At 52.2% G+C, this 6,419-nt stretch overlaps 1 pseudogene; it reads left to right on the top strand.

Moving 5' to 3' along the window:
- Positions 1–5,157: 5,157 nt before the first annotated feature.
- On the top strand, positions 5,158–6,020 carry LOC100437117 (large ribosomal subunit protein eL8-like; annotated as a pseudogene).
- Positions 6,021–6,419: the final 399 nt, after the last annotated feature.

Below are 6,419 nucleotides of genomic sequence, written 5' to 3'. Positions count from 1 at the left end.
CAGAACACTCAGGTGCTCAATGTATGTCAGGTGGTAGGAGGGATGGATGGATGGATGGATGGATGGATGGATGGATGGATAGATGGATGGATGGATGGATGGATGTATAGATGGATGGATGGATGAAAGAGTAGGTGGATGAATGGGTGGGTGGACATATGTATGGATGGGTGGATGGATAGGTGGGTGAATGGGTGGATGGGCAGATGGATGGCTGAATGAATGGCTGAATGAATAGATGGATGGAGGAATGGGTGGATGGATGGATGCATGTATGTATGGGTGGGTAGATGTACGGATGGAAGGGTGGATGGGTGGATGAATGGATGGATGGATGGATGCATGTATGGACAGGTGGGTAGATGTATGGATGGATGGGTGGATGGATGGATGGATGGATGGATGGATGGGTGGATGGATGGATGGATGAATGCATGCATGGATGGATGGATAGATGAATGCATGTATGGATGGATGGATGGATGGATGGATGGGTGGATGGACGGATGGATGGATGGATGGATGGATGGATGGATGGATGGACAAAGGAAGACAATTATCCCCTCATCTCCACACGATGCTGCAGCAGGGACTGAGAGAATGGGGGCCTTTAGCAGCCCCTCGGAGAAAAAATTGGCAGGGAGGGGGAACAGATGGGCCGTGGGTGGCTAAACAGGAGTAGTCAGAGACGACGCAGGGCTCCTGGCTGCAGCACCACACCGAGGAAGGCACTGACATTCAGTGTTAATGAGAACAGGAAAGGGGCCAGTTTGTAGTGCAGAGATGATTAGATGAGTTTGAGGTGCCTCTGGAGGGGCCCAGTCAACACTGGCCCCAAATCTGTGGCATGCAACAGAGAATGGAGGTGGGGTGATTTTCAGATGCAGGAGGAGATTGGGGGGTGTCCTTACAGAGGCCTCTATGCCCAAGGTGCATAGGGGGCACCTCTTGTGCAGAGGGCAGGTGCAGCACAAGAGGAGGGAAAGAAGAGGACAGGAGAGGACAGATGGACAAACCTTGGTCCAGAGCTCGCCAGGCATGTTGTGGATAGATGGAGTTCATGAGAGTGACAGGGAGGATGGGACCCAGCCCTGACCATACCTTACAGAGAAGTGACTCACACACATGTGCACCTGTGCACACACACAAAGAGTAAAACTCTCCAAGCCCCAGAAAGAGAGAGAGGGAGCTGACGGGGAAAGTGGTAGGCACACACACGCACGAACATGTGAGCACACATGCACAGAGCAGGAATGACGCACAGACTTGAAGCAAAATCCAATAAGCCTCCTCTGGAGAGCAGGAGGGAGTGAGGCTGAGCAAGACGCAGGAAGAGGCAGTGTTGGCGGGGCACATCAATAATAAAGTTAAAAAATGAAATGAAGAGGGGGCGGCAGGACCCTCGGGGAGCTGAGACGCAGGCAGATGCAGAGATGCGTGCACACGGAAGAGGAGGGAAAGACGGGGGAGGACAAGCCTGACAAAGGGCCTAAATAGAGGGGTGCACAGTGGGACCCACACCTCCACACAGAAGCAGCCACAAATCATGACCCTTGGGGCAAGGGCCAAATCTGGAGAGGAGAAGAAACAGGGGAGAGGATGAGGAAAGATGAAGGAAGGAAGGAGACAGACAGACTCCCAGAGACCTGAAGAGGCAGCACATTCCACGGACAGACAGAAAAGAACCCACATACTGTAGACGAATTCTGAGGACTGCCCCCCGCCCCACCACGCCAGAACTCAGCAGAGGGCAAGGCAGAAGGGGAGTCGGTGACAGATAAGGTTGTGGTGACCTTATCTGTCATGGTGAAAAGGGGAAAACACCCATGTCCATCCACAAGAGAGCTGGTCACCCACAGTGCAGCTCTCTCCCGAAAGACCCAGATCTGTGAAACAGGGTGCATCCTGGGGTATGCTTGCACACTGGCCCTCTGGGGAGAATGTTCCCTATGGGTTGCTTGTGCCCGCTTCTGTAGTGTAAATACTACCATCATGGACAATTTCAGGCTAGCATCGTGCCATCGCTGAGCAGGATGATGAAGAGGTGCCCACCTCGGCTCCTGCACACCAATGACAGTGCACCCACGTGTTCGCGGAAAGAACTCGAAGACTCATCACTGGACAGACAAAGCTATTCGCAAAATTTACGCAGACTAAATGGTATTTATATTTTAAACAACACCCCACCACCACCAAATGCAGCTCTATTTTATTTAGATGAGAGGACATATATAGGCTGTGTGGACAGGGTCACACAGAACTGGCCACAGAGGTTCCCCTTTTTGGGGGAGATGGAGGTGGGATGCGAGAGGGAGAGAAAAGAGACTTCAGCCTTTTGTCATGCTTTAATTTTGTGAAAGCATAAAAAAATTTAAAATTTTTGTGCAAAGATAATTTCTTCATGTACCACACACAATTAAAAACTAATTTTTTAATTAGGAGAGGAAGAAAATGGAAGGAAAAAAGGGAGCACAAGAGTGAGGAGGAGGGAGCGCTCTCCTCAGTCTGTCTGTCCTCAGTTCGTCTGTCCCTCCAGCCTCTGCCATAGTCACAGCCATTCAGCAAAGACAAATCAGATGCAGGTCCTGCCCTCAAGGTGCTCACAGCCTGGGGGTGGAGAAAGTTGCCCAACACACGTATACCTGGGTGCTCCGGACACAGAACCCTCACCCAATAGGTCAGGGGTCCCCAGGAAGAGCTTAGCAAGGACTCTTGAGGAGGACAGGGGGCTTCCCAGGGCCTCCCATGACCCTGCTCAGCAGAGCTGCAGGATGAGAGGGGAGATACTGGACGGGGTCAGCATGAGGACAGTCACCCAGGCTCTAGGGAAGGCTGCCTGGGGGGCAGAGCACAGGGAGAGGGAGGATGGGGCCCTGGGGACATGGACACAGAGGGCTGATGGAAGCCAAGGAGGCTGCAGAGAAAACAGGAGAAGGGTGGCCCGAGAGGTAGAATCAAGGAAAGAAAGGGGGTGAGAAGCCAGGAGAGATCCCCAGCATCAGAGGCCATCAATGGAGAGAAAATGGGCTGTGGGATTTGGAGGCCTTATTTCTCCCCATTGGCAGGTACAGAGCAGCTGCAGGGGTGAGCAGGATGGGACGGAGGGAGTGGCCACAGCCAGGGATGAGAGTTCCCACCCGGTTGGTCTGGGATTAAAGAAGGCATAGGAGGAAGAAGGGAACAGGTCAAGGGAGAAGGAAGGACTCCTGGGTAGGAGTGGGGTGAGCTTGCCCACCTGCTGAGGCAGCGCAGGGGAGGGTGTAGGGGAGGGGACAGCTGTTGCCGGGGAATGGCACTGCCTGGGAGCACAGAGAGGATCAGAGGAGAAGATGGGAGAGGGCCCTTAGAGGAGGAAGTGGCCCTGGGCTGGAAGTGGGAGGCAGGCAGAAGGCATGGGGCCTGCCTGTTTTCAGTCCTGGATTTGGGAAAACAGGGGAAACACAGAGCCTGTGGAGGACTTAGTGAGTCAATGCTGTTGGCAGGGTCTTCAGTGGGGTGCATGGTTGAATGCACGCTGCTTCAGCAGAGAGGTCTAGCGTGGGCCCAGAGATGTGGACATCTCTCCCTTTCACACACCACACACACTGTGAGGCACAGCGACACAAACACATGGGTTGCACCTATCACCCCATATTTTCATTGCAGATGATGAGTCTGCTTCCTTATGGACACAGATCCACCAGGATGTCTCCTGGGCTCTGGGAGCTGTGTGTTTTGTTCAGCAGAACATCCAGTAGGTGTTGAGTGTATGCTTGTTGGATGGATGGATGGATGAATGGGTGGGTGATAGATGGGTAGATGATGGATGGATGGATGGATGATGGATGGGTGGGTAGATGAATGGGTGGATAGATGAATGGATGGGTAGATGGATAGATAAATGATGGATGGATACATAAAAATGAATGGGAGGAAGGAAGGATGGAAAGAAAGGAGGGAAGAAGGAAGGCAGGAAGGAAGGAAGGAAGGAAGGAAAATAGATGGATGTGTGGGTGGATGAATGGATGGAGTGGTTACACAGGCCTATGGTCCAGGCATGAGATGCTAAGGCCTGCTGTGGCCAGGGCTGAGGAGTTGGGCTAGGGTCTTGAACAGCCCCTTGGAGGAAGATTCAGCAGCAGGAAGGGGAGACAGATGTGCCATGGATGACAGGAGAGGGAGGTGTCAGAGATAACGCCTGGCAGCTGAGATAACTCCTGGCAGGTGATGATGCTCAGTGCTGAGACCAGGAAGCGTGTGGCTGGCCCTGGGAGGTAATGGGTTGGAATGTGAAGATGACTTGGGGGTGAGAAGCTCTGGGTCCATATTGGTTCCAAGTCTGATTGTGCATTTGAGGGCAGAGTTCGGATGGCAAGTGAGAGACAGGGGTGTCAGCCAGAAGAGTGGGACCAGAACAAGGAATGAGGCCTGACCTTGGAGGACAGGAGGAGGAGGTGGAGTTGAGAAGGAGAGGGGAGGACATAACAGATCATAGCCTGGAGCTCAGCGAGCACTGTGCGTTCAGAGGGATGGGGGCAGGCTGGGCCGGGGTGTTTGCAGCTAGCTCGTCTGTAATAGTGATCATGGGGAAGCAGCCACATGCCCATCCACAGAGTGGCATCAACCACCATTCACCTGGCCTCTGCACTACCATGCAGCAGAGATCCTGAGACCTGGAAGCCATCTGTGATCCGCTGTTGTGCAGAGAAGCCCACCACAGAGCAAGTGTGCCTGGTTCAATATGATTCTCATTTGACATCAAAACCAGAGCCAGCACCACCCACAGGACTGGCCTTTTTTCATGAGAAAATATCATATACAGAGAGTGGAATGATTCTCCCAAATCAATACTGTGATTACTTCGGGGGAGCAGTATTTGTACCCTGGGCTAGATGGGATGGGAAGTGGACAAGAACACCAGTCTTATGTACAACACTTTGATTTTTATTTTTTACAAAGACAGTGGGTCCGTGAATGACTAGTGTAATTAAAAATTAATTTTACAGCCAGGTGCTGTGGCTCATGCCCCTGTGGTCCCAGCACTTTGGGAGGCTGAGACAGGAGGATCACTTGAGGGCCAGGAGTTCAAGACCAGCCTGGACAACATAGCATGACCTCATCTCTATAAAAAAGTTTTTAAAAATCAGCTGGGTGTACTCTCTCCTCCCGCCGCCCAAGATGCCGAAAGGAAAGAAGGCCAAGGGGATGAAGGTGGCTCCAGCCCCTGCTGTCGTCGTGAAGAAGCAGGAGGCCAAGAAAGTGGTGAATCCCCTGTTTGAGAAAAGGCCTAAGAATTTTGGCGTTGGACAGGACATCCAGCCCAAAAGAGACCTCACCCGCTTTGTGAAATGGCCCCGCTACATCAGGTTGCAGCAGCAGAGAGCCTTCCTCTATAAATGGCTGAAAGTGCCTCCTGCAATTAACCAGTTCACCCAGGCCCTGGACCGCCAAAGAGCTACTCAGCTGCTTGAGCTGGCCCACAAGTACAGAGCAGAGACAAAGCAAGAGAAGAAACAGAGGTTCTTGGCCCAGGCCGAGGAGAAAGCTGCTGGCAAAGGGGACATCTCCACTAAGAGACTACCTGTCCTTCAAGCAGGAGTTAATACCCAGTCACCACCTTGGTGGAGAATAAGAAAGCTCAGCTGGTGGTGACTGCACGCGATGTAGGCTCCATCAAGCTGGTTGTCTTCTTGCCTGCCCTGTGTCATAAAATGGGGGTCCCTTACTGCATTATCAAGGGGAAGGCAAGACTGGGGCGTCTAGTCCACAGGAAGACCTGCGCCACTGTCGCCTTCACGCAGGTTAACTGGGAAGACAAAAGTGCTTTGGCTAAGCTGGTGGAAGCTATCAGGACCAATTACAACAAGAGATACGATGAGATCCACCATCACTGGGGAGGCAATGTCCGGGGTCCCAAGTCTGTGGCTCGCATCGCCAAGCTCAAAAAGGCAAAGGCTAAAGAACTTGCCACTAAACTGGGTTAAATGTACACTGTTGAGTTTTCTGTACATAAAAATAATTAAAATAATACAAATTTTGCTTCAAAAAAATTAGCTGGGCGTAGTGGCACATACCTGTAGTCCCAGTTACTCAGGAGGCTGAAGTGGGAGGATCGCTTGAGCCCAGGAGTTAGAGGCTGCAGTGAGCTATGGTTGTGCCACTGTGCTCCAGCCTGGGCAACAGAGCAAGACCCTGTCTCAAAAGAAAATTAACATTATAAAGGGTAAGAGGTGAGGTGGCAAAGGAGGAGCAAAAGAGACTAGTAGAAAGACACACCTTCCATTTGTCCATCCTCCTCTCCAACCTGAGACCCAAAAGGAAGCCAGGTGCAGGTCCTCTTCCCAGGAAGCTCCATGTCTGAGCGAAGAGAACGATGCCCTCATACCCATGCCCAGGGGCTCCTGGAGGACAGGAGTCAGCCAGCAAAGGCCTCTGTGGGG

The sequence above is a fragment of the Pongo abelii genome, chromosome 21 (assembly GCF_028885655.2).
Source record: "Pongo abelii isolate AG06213 chromosome 21, NHGRI_mPonAbe1-v2.0_pri, whole genome shotgun sequence".
Lineage (NCBI taxonomy): Eukaryota > Metazoa > Chordata > Mammalia > Primates > Hominidae > Pongo > Pongo abelii.
The sequence above is the reverse complement of the archived record's forward strand: the minus strand, read 5'-3'. Positions and strand labels throughout refer to the sequence as shown.